Source organism: Delphinus delphis, chromosome 7, assembly GCF_949987515.2.
Source record: "Delphinus delphis chromosome 7, mDelDel1.2, whole genome shotgun sequence".
NCBI lineage: Eukaryota > Metazoa > Chordata > Mammalia > Artiodactyla > Delphinidae > Delphinus > Delphinus delphis.
In genome coordinates, this window is record NC_082689.1 from 79,958,059 (window position 1) to 79,973,756 (window position 15,698).

The 15,698-nt window shown below is 40.5% G+C and overlaps 1 pseudogene; it reads right to left on the minus strand.

The window, feature by feature from the left end:
* Positions 1-11,416: 11,416 nt before the first annotated feature.
* On the minus strand, positions 11,417-12,554 carry LOC138413855 (thioredoxin domain-containing protein 17 pseudogene; annotated as a pseudogene).
* Between the last annotated feature and the right edge of the window lie 3,144 nt (positions 12,555-15,698).

Below are 15,698 nucleotides of genomic sequence, written 5' to 3' on the forward strand. Positions count from 1 at the left end.
GAAAGACAGGTGAGATACTGCCACAAAGAAATTCTGCTGACTTTGTAATTTTGCTTTTCCTATATTCAATCATCTTTAAATGACCCAGTGATGTAATGGGACACAGTTGTTAAAATAGTCCAAATAAAGTCAGCCCCACCACATGTGAATATTTCAGAGGAGTGAGAGGTAAAGAGAAGATGTGAAATATGTGGCCGGACTCCTGGAACCACTGGTAGAGCCTGCTCTGCAGGTTTGACTTGAGTTCTGAACAATAAGGATGGGGTTGTTTCCCTGGCTTTGTTGGATAATTAGCCTAAATCATCTGTTTATTTCGTGAAATATTGTGCCTCGATCTAAGAGGAAATACTTTGTAACATTTCTTTCCAAGTAGAGATGCCTATGTGTGTTGTATTTAGTTGGAATATGAGCTTGAAAACAGGACCTACCTCTATATTCATGATTTAGAACAGTGGGCAATGTTCATCAGGGATCAGGGGCTCACCATGTGCCTGGCCCTGTGCTAAGAACTCCATTTGCATATGTTATGTCATCCTCACTACAGTCCCTTGAGGTGGGTACCACAGATGAATAAAGAGATGCTCTGAGAGGTTGGGAGCTTTCCTAACCTACCTGAGTCCTCACTACTAGTAAGGGATCAGCCAGAAGTTGAGTAGGTCTGCATGAGTCCAAAGGCCATGCACTACCCACTAGGCTTTACTGCATCAGTAGTAGCAGCCATCACTGCCATTATGTACCATTGGTATATAGTAAAATGATCAAGAGGACGAGAGGGCCTTTAGTGCTAGAAATATTAATCAAGTGGATTGTCATTCATTCACAGTCACACATGGTCAATCCCAATTACAATACCTGATTATGGTGAGATGTAAAACGGTGACCTAAGCCTGAAGTCATCACTCGGGGTACTGGTCCCAGTTCCTGCTGTGAGGCCTCAGACAAGTGATTTAGGCTTCCTGGGCCCAAGTCTCCACCTCATCTGTGATACAAAGAAATTAGATGATTTTATAAACAGTAGAGCTTTTTCAGCTCTAACATTCCAGGAGTCTACAAGTCTTATGAGAATATGAATCCCTCCCTTCTGTAACACATGGAATTAATTTGCAACATGTACTGTGGCAAACTCCGAGGGTGCCTGCCTGATGACGTAGATCTTGTAAATGGACCTGGGCCAAAGAAAAAGAAAAAGGTACCAGCTGGCCACTTGGCAGCAGAGAAGAACTTGTAAAAAGGTGGACAAGAAAATATTTTTTCTACCGTTGCTCTAACACATTTCCCTTTGATGTCTTTCCTCTCACAGATTATCTCAAGGTGCAAGCCTCTGGGATTTCTAGATGGAATCCACATCCTGGCTGGTCACAGTTCTCCCAGTGACCAGTCCTCTGTTAGCAAGTCCCACACCTGGGAACGTTCAGAAGTGTGAAGTGCAGTTTGTATGTGCCTGTGTTTATTTTTTATGAATATCTTTGTACATTCTGAACTAGGGAGCCTGATTCTCTCATAGATAGGGTTGCCGGGTAAAATATAGAGTGTCAAGTTAAATTTGAATTTCCAATAAACTAAGAATAATTTAAATGTCCCCCAAATTACATGGAACATACTTATACTAAAAGATGATTCTTTGTTTATCTGAAATTCAAATTTAACTGGGTGTCCTGTATTTTTATTTTCTAAATATGGTAACCATATTCACAGAAGAAAGGATATTTTATTTAGCTTTTTGGGTGGGATTTCGGTCCAAGGTATTACAAACTGGAACACCAACAGTTTGGACTTGTATTTATTATTTTGCCCATCTTAAGACTCTGGTGTGAAACATCTGCTATGCTATCAGTGCGTTTTCAGTGGGTGTATTTGTGTTCAAATTTCTCCAGTTATAAGTCTCTCCTTTTTAAAGGAAAAAAATACCCCCCACATAATGTGAAACTCATTCATAAAATTAAAGAGATCCTAACCATTGATATGAGAACTTCTGAAGGAGGTAGCATATTTTGGCCCACATCTGTGACTGTGCTCTTTGAACTAATTGGGAAATATTGTATGCTGGCAGGCTTTAATGCAGAAATGTGTTTCCCCTTTAGGGTGATTTGTCTAATTGGCTGTAGAAATGCTTTTTCTCTGATTCAGAAAGCTTTTTCCCATTTGCTAATGGTACAGCCTACCTACATTCCCCGGTCTCCCAAAGCCAAAGCTACCCTGAGCTCACTGAACTCTGTTCAGGATTCTGTGATAAAGCCAAATGAGGTCTCAGACCTGAATGCAGCTTGAAACAAGGCATTTCACCTTTCTGGGCTGCAGTGACCCAGAAAGTGGAAATGTGTTAGAAGAGGGCATCTCTGAGCTCCCACAGTCTACCATTTACTGGTCCAAAGAAGAGATGAGCCTGGGGAGCAGGAAGAGGGTAAACCAAGAAAGTAAAAATAAGGTTTCAGTTTCTTTTTTTTTTTTTTTTTTTTTTGCTGCGGTACGTGGGCCTGTCACTGCTGTGGCCTCTCCCGTTGCGGAGCACAGGCTCCAGACGCACAGGCTCAGCGGCCATGGCTCATGGGCCCAGCCGCTCCGCGGCATGTGGGATCTTCCCGGACCGGGGCACGAACCCGTGTCCCCTGCATCGGCAGGCAGACTCTCAACCACTGCGCCACCAGGGAAGCCCCTACGGTTTCATTTTGAAACCCCCTTTCTCAGACTCTTTGGCTATGGTGAGACTGAGTTACCCAAAGAATTCTTCTATATGTTTTCCTCGTTCAATGATAAATATCTTCTGGATTCCAAAGAATTTAACATTTTTCAATTAAAACACAAAATTTAGCTATAACATTAGAGAGTCGAAAGAGATTTATCATCTGTGTGGTCCTAAATATCTAGGGTTTGAATCCATCTTAATGTTTCGGTAAAATGTTCTGGCTGATGCTTGGCAAAGGAAAGGTGAAATCCATGAAGTCACACACATGAACAGAGAATCGAGTTCAGGTAACTCTATTAAATATGGGGAGCCAGACAATTGTTTAGGTCAGGAAGCAAATGAGTCATAGTGACTCATATTTTCACATCATTGCAAATCTGTTCTCAGGTCAGGTTCATTTCTAGTCTATGACCTTCTTTATCCTTCACACCATAGATAGGACAGTGATGTCATAACAGGATGCTGCAGAAAAACAGGTGAAAATAAACACTGATGTCCTTCATCCGCTTAACAGTCAAACCTCAAAGCAAAAAGAAGGTGTGAGTCTCGTTACTTCCTTTCAGAGGGTGAAATCAAGGTTATTTCATTGTATTTGCCATACATCTATGTTGGTGAGAAAATGGTTTTGGTTTCAAATCCAAAGGCATATGGTTAATGTCACTGCAGAATAGTTAAAAGCATATAATAATACTTCCTAGAAATAAAGATTCTATATTCTGCATCTATAGCAATGATTTGTAGCTCATGTTTCATCTAAAAAAGAGACTTCATTCATTTGTTTAAAAGTGTATTATTAGATACATCACTGTTCTGCAGAAATTCAATATTTAAAATGTGAACTGTTTTGGAAATTAATCCTTTGTCAATAGCATCGTTTACAAATATTTCCTCCCAGTCCATAGGTTGTCTTTTCATTTTGTTTATGGTTTCCTTTGCTGTGCTTTCCAAAGGCTTTTCAGTTTAATTAGGTCCCATTTGTTTATTTTTGTTTTTATTTCCATTACTCTAGGAGATGAATCCAAAAAGTATTGCTGTGATTTATGTCAAAGAGTGTTCTGCCTATGTTTTCCTCTGGGAGTTTTATAGTATCCAGTCTTACATTTAGGTCTCCAAACCTTTTTGAGTTTATTTTTATATATGGTGTTAGAGAATGTTCTAACTTCATTCTTTTACATGTAGCTGTCCAGTTTTCCCAGCACCACTTATTGAAGAGACTGTCTTTTCTCCATTGTATATTCTAGCCTCCTTAAAATACACAAATATCTCATATAGCTTATATATAAGCTATATATATATCAAAAAAACAAACAACCCTACCAAAAAATGGGCAGAAGACCTAAATAGACATTTCTCCAAAGAAGACATACAGATGGCCAACAGGCACATGAAAAGGTGCTCAATATCACTAATTAGAGAAATGAAAATCAAAATGAAGTATCACCTCAAACCAGTCAGAATGGCCATCTTTAAAAAGTCTACAAACATTAAATGCTGGAGAGGGTGCGGTGAAAAAGGAACCCTCCTACACTGTTGGTGGGAATGTAAGTTGGTGCAGCCACTATGGAGAACAGTATGGAGGTTCCTTAAAAAACTAAGAATAGAGTTACCATATGATCCTGCAATCCCACTCCTGGGTGTATAGCTGGAGAAAACTCTAATTCCAAAAAGTACATGCACCTCAATGTTCATAGCAGCACTATTTACAACAGCCAAGACATGGAAGAAACCTAGATGTCCATCGGCAAACGAATGGATAAAAAAGATGTAATATATATATATATATATATATATATATATATATATATATATATATATATTACAATATTACTCAGCCATAAAATAAAATGAAATAATGCCATTTGCAGCAACATGGATGGAACTAGAGATTGTCATATTAAGTGAAGTAAGTCATACACAGAAACACAAACATTATATGTTGTCACTTATATGTGGAATCTAAAAAAAATGATACAAAGGAACTTATTTACAAAACAGAAATTGACTCAAAGACATACAAAACAAGCTTATGGTGACCAAAGGGGATAGTGGGGGGAAGGGAGATAAATTAGGAGTTTGGGATTAACATATACACACTACTATATATAAAATAGATAATAAGGACCTACTGTATAGCACAGGGAACTATATTCAGTATCTTGCAATAATCTACAATGGAAAAGAATCTGAAAAAAGAATGTATATATGATATATATATGTATAACTGAATCACTTTGCTGTACGCCTGAAACTAACACAAAGTAAATTAACTATACTTCAATTAAAAAATGGTTAAAAAGATGACTGAACAGAGATTACCATAAAATATAATAATGAAAAAGTTTGAAATATTGTGAGAAATACCAAAATGTAACACAAAGACACAAAGTGAGTAAATGCTCTTGGAAAAATGGTGCCCATTGACTTGTTCAATGCAGGGTTACCACAAACTTTCAATTTGTACAAATCGCAGTATCTGCAAAGCACAATAAAGAGAGGCGCAATAAAATGAAAAAATAAAATAAAACGGAACCATTAGCACAATACTTCTTCCACCTGGAGAAGTCTCAAATATTCCTTTAAAAAGAAGTACATAGAGTATATTTGACTCAACCATCTCCTGAGGAAGAGGAGGAACCAGTCCACGGGAGGAGCAGTCCTTGGAGGGGGGCATGCAGCAGCAGGGTTACTGTTAGAAGTAGCTCTGAGAGGTTTTTTTTGCGGTACGCGGGCCTCTCACTGTTGTGGCCTCTCCCGTTGCGGAGCACAGGCTCTGGACACGCAGGCTCAGCGGCCATGGCTCACGGGCCCAGCCGCTCCGCGGCATGTGGGATCTTCCTGGACCGGGGCACGAACCCACGTCCCCTGCATCGGCAGGCGGACTCTCAACCACTGCGCCACCAGGCAAGCCCTGAGAGGCTTTTTTAAAAAGTCATGCCTGCTGGGCCCACTGCGTCTCTGAAGTCCCTTCAGGATTGAGTTTTGCCTAATTTTTCACTTCCTCTCTTTTCCTTTCCCTTCCCTGAAAATGACAGACAAGTGATATAAAAGGGATAAAACTTGTCACATGAAGAGGGAAAAAGCCCCCCCCGGGCCATTCCAATTATCATTTATCAATCACCAGGTGAGTGATTATGGTTGAAAATGTTTTGGTTTTAGCTTTTAGTGTCCCTTGGGTTTTTTTTGTCCCTTGTTTCCTTGAGAGAGACAAGTTTTTTAAAAACAGTGGTGTTGGGAAAGATGGCTGATTTGCTCTGATATCCTGTGATAGCGTGTTCCTATGAACTTTTCTTATTTCATTAGAGTTCGAAAAGGTATCTAATGAGGTTTTCAGTTAAAAATTCAGTAAAAAATAATATTTTGGTATCTAATTTTGGATTTATGCTGAATTTTTGTCTTTCTTTTAAAGATGATCCCTCTTCTCATCTTCCACATCTTAACCTTATCAACTTAAGGAAAAACAACCCAGTAGCACTGCATTTTGCCTTCTGGATTTTTTGGGTTACCGATGACAGGATTCAGTACTTCATGAGGAACCAATGTTTCCCTACCATTGTCACCAACTAGCTTTGTTTGAGGGATGAAATTACACTTAATATGAACAGAGTTCTAAGGAAGAGAGGGTTCATAATCCTTACAGAATCAATGACCATCTCAAAAGATTGTTATTTTAATGTTTGGCATGGTATTGAACTTTTAAAGTATAGACCTGTATATTTTTTATTAGCTATGCCAGCCATACATATATACTTGTAAATCCCAAAGACATTCAGTATGAACCTAATATAAGAAAAAAACATGGCATTCCACTTAGTCTTTATTGTGTTCCTGGGTACCAGTATTTGATGATAAAATTCTGACGTTATACCTAAAGAGAACAATATAATGTTTTCATAAATAAGAGACTATTGAAAATGAAATAAGTGGAAAGTATTTTTAAATGGTAATGCTAATATTTCCAAATTAAAGATAGCTCAAACCAGCAAGAGATTATAAGTATAGATTTATTTCTGTTTTAAGAATAAGAATAGGCTTATTCTTCTGACAGATAGGAATAATCACTAAAGAAAAGCTTCTAGAGAAATAATTATATTAGTCCTATGCCAGTAAGGTGAAGTGAAAAACTAAAATAGTTATCAATTTGAGTCAACCCACCCTATCTTCCACATCCAAAAATAAAAACAAAAGCAAAAATAAGCCCACAAACACACACAAATACCCAAATTAAGACCTCAAACATTCCAGACGACAGACAGGAAAATAAATGGCCTTTGAAATAAAATTAAATGCTTTATTTTCTGTAAAAGCATTCTTGTGAAGACCAGAAAAAAAAAGCTAGTGCCTAATTCAACAAACATTCAAATATTTTGTGTTGCTTCTAGATCATATTCATACATATTTTCATTTGCCTTCCTGCAATAAATTCAGGTGAAAAAATGTGGAGTTGGCATGAAAGCATGATGGGACACATTTTTATACATTTTTTTTCTCTTGGTAATTGTCTGAAAATTCACTTCTGCAATTTATGTTGAAAACCTATTAGCATAATATGGACTGCTATTGCCCTCCTGTATTGATACATTTTCTCTTTGCTATCCAACCCCGCTTCCCGAACTCTTTCACATTCTTCTGAACAAAAAGAGGTAGGACTAAACATGAGAGGATCATTTTGTCTCTTATAACATTGACCTGAATGAATATTCTGAATAAACGATCAGTAAATTGGAAATCCAGTTGGGATGGTCGTGATTGCCACCTTAGGGACATCTTCTGAAACACTCATTACCTGCACTTTATGGACTTTATGGCCCTGTTGGTCTCTGCCCTTCATTCAGTAATTTCAGTAACTCACATAATGAAGACGCAGACCTCTCTCTTCTCAACTTGCTAATTCCCAGGCCTTAAAAGTCTGCCATACTGACATTAATAAGTCCTAGCTTTGTATGCAGTTTGATCTTGCTCTGGCTTCAAGCTGGGAGGAGCATGTTAAACAGCGTGGAGGCACCAGCTCTTGTTTCTCTGGAAGCCCAGGGCACAACACAGGGCAAGCCTCCTGGCAGGTACCCTGCTTTCTCCCTCTTCCCATCCCCCACAAAAAAATCAGAGAAATTCGAAACAAGATGATGCCCTCTATGGGAACAACATTAGCCTGTTCCTACAAATTCCCTTCTTTTCCTTTCTCCAGACATTGGCATCCTCTGTGTTTATTAGGCTCCAGTGCTAGGTCCCTCCCGATTTATTTGCAATCCATTAAGAAGGCAAACATTTGGAAGCAAATCCACTGTAAGTATCGGAGGGATTCATGGTTCTAATCAAGATATATTGCCTTAGACTTCACGAACTCAAGGCATGCCTTTTGGCATTTCTTTTTTTTTCCCCTGAGGACTCTGTCTAGACTACACACACACAGTCAAGAAAATGGGTCTGTGTTCAAGCAGGAAACATCAAAATAAAAGAAGAATGGGGTCTCTGAAGAAAGGCCATAAGAGCATCCTCTTCCCCAACTTCACTGATTTTAGAATAGCTTTAGGGCCCTGGGACTGAAAAAAAGTTTCTTTTTTCTGATGACAAAGGCAATACATGCTCATGAAGAGAATTTTGAAAGTACAGGGAGAAAAATCAAGGGGAAAAAAGGGAATACAATCGCACCACTAGAGAAAACAACTCTTGAAATATAGCTATATTTCCCACATATGATATGGTGATTTTAAAAGTATAATCACTCGATAGATTCAATTTTCTGTCCAGTTTATTTTTTTTTTCCTCTTAGCATTTTATAATGAGCATTACCATTGCAGACTCAGCAAGCACATGTAAGCCATGCCATAGTTGTACTAGCATTCATTTAGCCATGCCAGGAACTTTAAAACATTGGCTTTTCTCCCAGGAAAAGAATTTCTTACATATGAACAGTCCTCTAAAGGTCTTGCAGATGCATTACCCAATTTAGATCCTCAGCAGATCAGGAAAGATACCATATTGTCTTCTCCATCTCACAGACAAGAAACTGACTCCTGGAAGATTTGTGTGACCAGCCTAAGACCAAAGGGCTCGGAACCAGTGCTCGAGAGTATCTATTCCTCCACTGCAAGTGTTGCTAAAAGCAATCAGAGGAAGCAGAGGCTAAGCACACCTAAAGGCAGAAAGTGAACCAAGGACCATCCCCAATCTCTCTCGTGCTTCCTGCTTCTGTTAATGGTGCCTCCTAGGATCCAAACTTGGGTATCATCTTTAAGGCATCCTTCTCCTTTACCCCAATATCAAATATTAAACTGCCAGGAAAAGTAGCTCTTTGTTGACCACAGAAAAATTATAAATTCCGTGGCCTGAAGCCAAGGCTGTCTGGAACCTGGACCCTGCCTCTCTCCCGCATCTGCCCCCTAAACACACAATGCAAGTTTTTCTCTAAGTAGGGACTGTGATCCCTTTGCAAAAAAACCCATTTGTAATGATGATTAACAGACAGGTTTCTGGAGGTGGACCCTGGAATCTTCAGCTTTAAATAGTCGAGGATTCATGAGGATGAGAACCTCAGCTACACTCCAGGCAAACTGAACTGTTCTCTTTCTAAGTACACTGCCCACATTTCCCCGCTTCTGTGCATTTTTCAGATTGTTACTTCAATACAGAAAACTCCTCCCTTCGCTTTCTATATGTTCAGAACCTGCTCGCCGGTCCAGCTGAAATGGCAGCTCTGTCCATTGTACTTCCCTGGCGGCCTTTTCCATCTCTGGGCATTCACGCACTTACTCCTTATTAAAGGAATCAGCCCTGCTCGCCACGTCTTACTCTCCTACTGTACTTCAGAAACTACATTTGTCAGAGTAACTCTGTCATATATGCTTTAAATTAATTATGAAACTTAGGGCAACCCTTTTTATCTGGAGGAATTACGGAGCCTCTATTTATGCTCAAGAGTCTTAGTTTTCTCACAGTTGGTCATTGTCTTTGGCTACATAGACATTACTTTGAAGCTGCTGCCAAATTTACTAGCTACCCAAAGGTAGATTTTTCATGAGGAAGTAATGGCTTGTATACCTCTCAGGACTTCCTCATGGGTATTTTAAGAAACTAAAAGATACGGGACTACCAAGGTAATCCCAAGATGGTGCCCCTTCTGGCTGACAAACTGGGAGGTGTTGTAGTACAGTCTAGTACAGGCCTGGAGCACGTGCACCAAGACTGTACTAGAATTTCCAGGTCAGCTCTCGTGGGCAGCAGGGGAAGTGGTAAGTGATACCCAAAGGAGACAGCATGGCTTAGAGCAGGGATCACAGCCCAAATTTCTGTAGAAGCCAGGCAGATAATGCAGATGAAGGAAGATGGTTCAGGTGAAGGCGCTCCACAGCTCCAATCACTCAGCCTTAGCGTCATACTCAGACTGGGGCAGAGCAGAGACAAGACGTGGTGACCTGGAGAACGCATGCCCCGTGCAAAGACTCAAAGCTATTCCAGCCGACTGGCACCACGTGGGAAGGCAGGCCCGGTGTCGCCAAATAGTCAACATTTTCAAGAAAAACCATACATAGACTTTTATGGGACATCCTCTCGCTTTTTAAAACACAGATAACTAATTCACATTTAAAATACTGGGTAAGCCTGTAGGCCAAATACATCTAGCGGTAATTATCTGCTCCTGTACAATTTTAATTGTGACATAAACCAGGACTCTACTACTCTCTCTTCCCCTGAATCCTAAATCCACGTTTGAGAGTCAGCGTGCTCTGTCTAGAAAGTATGAGTGGAAGGTAGAAATGATTTCAATAGAGTTCCCAGTCCGGTCAGAAAAGAGAAAGACAATTCTGGAAGGCCCTAGAATTGGACATTCTAGACACTCTGAATTGTAGATGCTGTCAGTGGTCTCTGAGTCCTTGCGCAGAGTCCCCGAGGGGGAGAGACAGGATGTGGCAGAGGCGACGGGCTGTCTCTCAGTGGACCGGGGTGGGGACCTTGCTTTGGCAGAGCGCACCCCTCAGCAGGTGTGAGTGACTGAGGAACCGCATGCTGCCAATACCAGAAGTCCAAGCCCAGGAAACCAGTTCACGCCAGGCCAGGGATGACCTTCTGAGGCCTCCCTGACACCTTCCAGCTTCAAGCTGCCACCTGAGGACCATGACTGTATTTTGTGGCTTTGATGATAAAATGACAGTCAACAAACAGAGCGCTGTTAGTATTTCATTTTATAATTTGATTGACGTACTTATAAACATTGTTTATCACTGTAAGTGATGTGCATTTACTAGTATATTGGTTATAGTTGTGGGAGGAAGTGTTTTGTGGACCTTGGAAGCCCCAGGAATCCCAATAAATGAGAGAGAAGGAATTGGTTTCAGTTTGTTTGATGTCTGCAATTAGAGGTCATTGTAGGAGTTCCCGTTCTCCTATGGTTATCACCTCCGTGCTCCTGTGGGCACATAGGTAGAGAGCTGTAATTTGCTCAAGGTCAGTCAAATCTGAGTGTGATGTATACAGTGAGTGCAGTTAAATTTGTGCGTGGTGTCCTTTCCTAAGGGCGACCCTTCGTCCACGACACTTGACTCTTCATGATGCAGTTCACTGAAGTTCAGGGGTCCCGTCAATGGCAATTTTTTTGGAAGGTTCCCAAGTATTTTAATAGCACTTTGTGTTGTTTAGACATATCGTTATTCATTAGTAACATGAATTCAAAGCACGTGTGCAGTTTCTTTTGTACTTGAGCAAATGTAGAAACCAAGACACAACTGCCATCATCAAATCTTAATCTTCAGAGAAAAACAGCTCCGTTAAGGTTGGCCTGAAGATGCTCAGATTCTACCAGTCATTGAGGCGTCCCATATTTAACTAGTGTGGGCCCTGCAGTTACTTTCACTTTTTTTCTGAAGTTATTTTTTGGATCTTTCCGGTAAGGTTTTTCTTCTCCTTCTCAGTAGATGAACACACTTCCTTCCCTAAAGCAGTGGGGGCACCAGCTTTTCCCTCCGGCATTGGGTAAACCAGGCGAACGTGGTCTTGACATTGTGCTGCTCCACAGCCCGGCTTTCCTCCTGGAATCAGGACACGCTTACCTCCCGCCTTTCAGATCAGGAGTCCAGGGCAGGGCAGGGCTCTCCTGGCAGCCTGGAGGGAATTACAGGAGCCAACAAAGCCTGAGCTTCCTCATTCCTACATCACATGCTGGAGACACGGCATTTAGTTAATTGAGCTGAGTAGCCAACCAAATCTCTAATCCTTCCTAGAATGTAGAAAGAGGTCATTTCTTGCCTCACCTCATAAACTAGGAGCCAAGAAACAGGGGGAGGAGAGACAGGACAATGCCTGGTAGTTGCCGTGACCTGCCTTGCATTTTAAGCACTTGAATCATCCCCATACTGGCCCGACAATTAAGGATCTACTCTCTTCGCTGCTGTCTAGATGACTAAAGATCTTATTTTTAATAAAATAAAAATTTTAATAAAAATCTTTAATGAAATAAAATGTTTAATTTTTAATAAAATGAAACAAAGGAAAAAATTTGTTTAAGAAAATGTATTTGAAATTTTATTTGTAATCACATCAGGACATTTTAAGAATAAATTTCGCATTTCTTGGTTCTGTTCTCTGCGGAGCATCCAGTGAGACAACAGCATGGACTGGCTGAGCAGAGATCACAGGACTCGGAACATCAGTGTAGCAGAGATAACCATGGTCTGCTGGTTTTCTTCTCTTCTGTGAGTCACTTCTCTCCTTTTGACTTCAATCCCTTGCCGTGATTTGGTACTTCAACCATTTTAACCAGGATTACAACACTTCTCTCTAGATTTGTCTTCAGAGCAGGAAACTGTGGAATGGCCACAGTATCATTCAAGTTTAGGAGGCTTAGGGGCGTGTGCAACCCTCCTACAAGAGTGACATCCATCAACCCAGAGTCAAGAGGAAAGAGCCTAGGGCCCCCGGGCAGAGAGGAGGAGAGTCAAGATCCTTTATGGGATGTGTGAGGCCAGGAGACCCCACCTCGCTCCTGTTCCACGATGGTAACCCCTCCACCAGCCAAGGAGAAACTTGATGAGAATCTGGTGTTTCAGCCGTGTTCCTGGTTGGAAAGGATCCAGAGAGACAACTGTTCTGACACTTTGAGTCAAATCCTCGATGGTACCTCTCTAGTACCATGCTTCAAAGCTCTGCTCAAGAAGCTACATTTCCTCAGTGAACACCTGCGCTCTAATGTTGCCATTTTCTGACCTTTCCCACTCCATTTCTGCTTTGCCAAATAGCCCCCGGTTCACACTGCTTCAGCTTTTCCTTTACTCAGCACTTTTATTATCAGGGTTCGATGTAGACTTTGAACGCATTGCTTCATTGTCTCTCATGGATATCAGACAATGAACAGAGGTTCTCTCTCTTTCTTTCCTCCTTCTATGTTGAATAAATAGTGGACATCCAAGAAGCGTGAGCTGTTAGATTCATTCACGCTCAACCCATTAATTTAGGGGGAATTGTACAGAAAGAATCTGGTCTTTGCCACGTATTAGCTCATCTCATGCGCCTATCCAAAAATACTGGAAAGTTTTTCCATAAGTGAGGATATAGTCATCAGAGACAGCATTTACTTAAAGATTCTTTGTGATTGTGCTTTGTTGATTATAGTTTGCTTAGAAATATTTACTAGTCTTCAGTGGTGTGTGTGTGATTGCTTCTTACACTACTATCAAAGAGTTTCTTATCAGTGTAAAGTCTTAGAATTGCTTACATTCTCTTTGAGGGGTAGACCGATACATACATCCTTTTTCTTTCATTTAAGTTTAAATCTTGTTTGCAGCGAAGTGAATAGAAAAATGCTGTCACTCTTGAAATAACAGAAACAGCTTTCCATGGCTTTGACTTCCTTCCACAGGATGGCTAGGACATCCCAAAAGAGGAACACTGTCATGACCTTTAATGTTTCTCTTTAATAGGGTGGGAGGAATTTCAGAGAATGATATGCCAAGCAACTCCCGCTGAGAACTCTAAACTCATGAGTTTTGAGGTCTTTCAAGCTAGGTGACTATTTTGTTGAACACAAAATAATCTTATACTTATTTATAGCAAAAAAAAGTCCTTTGTAAGAAATGTGACTGGGGACTTAATCCAGAGTCTATAGCTGAGAGAAGCAAACTTTAATGTGGGTTTCGTAGTCCAACTGTCTCCCCCACCACTTTGAAATGTTTGCAGTCACATAGGGTTAAGATAATGGTCATCAGGCCATTCCATTCTTCACAGTTCTGGTCAGAGATAAATGAGAATACGCTTCCCTGCTGTGCAAACATCCTTTTTATTAATACTGGGTGAACAAGAATGTAAGCACAGTTGGCTGCAGAGAAAACTAACAGAATTGGAAATGCAGAATATTGAAGCTCGGAGTCTAACATCAGGCTTTCAAAGGCCAAGTGAATAAAAAGAAAACAATTACAGAATAAGCAGCAGAGCTGAAATGAAAATGGATCAGCATAGTAAAAGTGAAGTGTGACACCAATGTGTTCCACGGGCGTGCCCAAGTGGCCAGGGCATGGTTTGTTCCCATAGGAAACAGTTACATTGTCTCCGAAGTGAGGACTGCTCTCATTGTCCCCCAGGTACAATATTTAATTTGAGCCCATGCTCTTCATCTGAGTGCATAACACTTATTGTTTATGCAAACATTTGGCAATCAACCTCCACCGCAGTGTCTATTGAGACACATTATACTCTCACATATTGTAATTTAGCTCTTAGACTATTGTTTTATTTTATATGTACATATGGCATGTCTTCCTAGTTAGAGCCTAAATGATTTGAGGTCAAGGACTGTGCCATATTCATTTCCATAGGACCTATCCCAATTCCTTGCACGTAGTGGGCATCAGGACCACTGCATTGCAAACTCCAACGGCATTATTCACATTATGCTGGTGACGCCTCCTGGCATTATGCAATCCAGGGGGTAGACACACTGGGTATTTTTGGATTTGATGCAATCCGGGGAAGTCTGGGGCAATGAAAAGGAATCCTTTTGTATTGCTTCCGTGATCTGGGGAAAAGGAAAGTCCCCGAACCTTGGTTAAACACAGTGCTGCTGCTTCGAATAAGTGCTCTTTGGATTCTAAAATATAGAGAAAAATCATACTAGTGTCTATTTCTGGGTGCAAAGTAGTCTCCACTTTTGCATTCTTATACTAACTAAAGTCACGAATGAGGATCTCTACCAACCACTAAGACAAAAAAACAGAAGCCTTAAGAGGGTTGCTCAAAGTTAGGAAAGTTGTCCTTTTCATGAAGGAAAGTATACACAGGCAGCTTCTACATTCCTGGGTCAGCTTTCCTGTCCTAATGATCTGCTTGGGTCTAGTGAGAATAAGATTTAATACAGACTCAATGGAGTAAATACTGCATCTGGGCAGAGAAGAAAACACAGAGGTTTCTGAATAAGAGGATTCACACATTCTTCCATCCAGCTGTTCTCTGGAGTTTCCGAAGTTTTATTTCTTCTGTAGAAAATGAGATGCATTCCTCTAAGGTTCCAAAAAAATGTACAGCTCCTATTAAATAATATTAAGAATGTTCTCTGAACAGACAGCACATGTCAAAACTGCAAATGCCCACCTGTAACGATGGATTTCAGTGATGAAATCAATAATGGCCGATGGCTTTCTAGGAATATGTTCGAAGCCAACTTTATAATTAGGGGAATGTGCTGTAATGAAGGGTCCACATCCAGAAAGGTGAGAGAGAAAAGGGACTATTTGGTGGAGAACGATCCTGACTCTTGATTTTGCAAAGTGCTAATAATGTTGGCTCAGTTTGACTTCTCAAGGCTGGACAGAGACCAATACTTTAGTACTGCTGATTGGCTCTGAGGAGAGGTTTCTGAAAAGAAATGAATACGTAGAAGTAAATGAAAACCTCAAACAAAACTTGATATTCATAGGTCAGCTGTCTGGACTTGAAACAAAATCCTACCTGATCATTCTCTTTGTGCATTTGTCTTTGTTTCCTTTGTTCCTTTTCCCCTTTCTCTCTCATCTCTTTTTCCCCTTTATGTAATGTG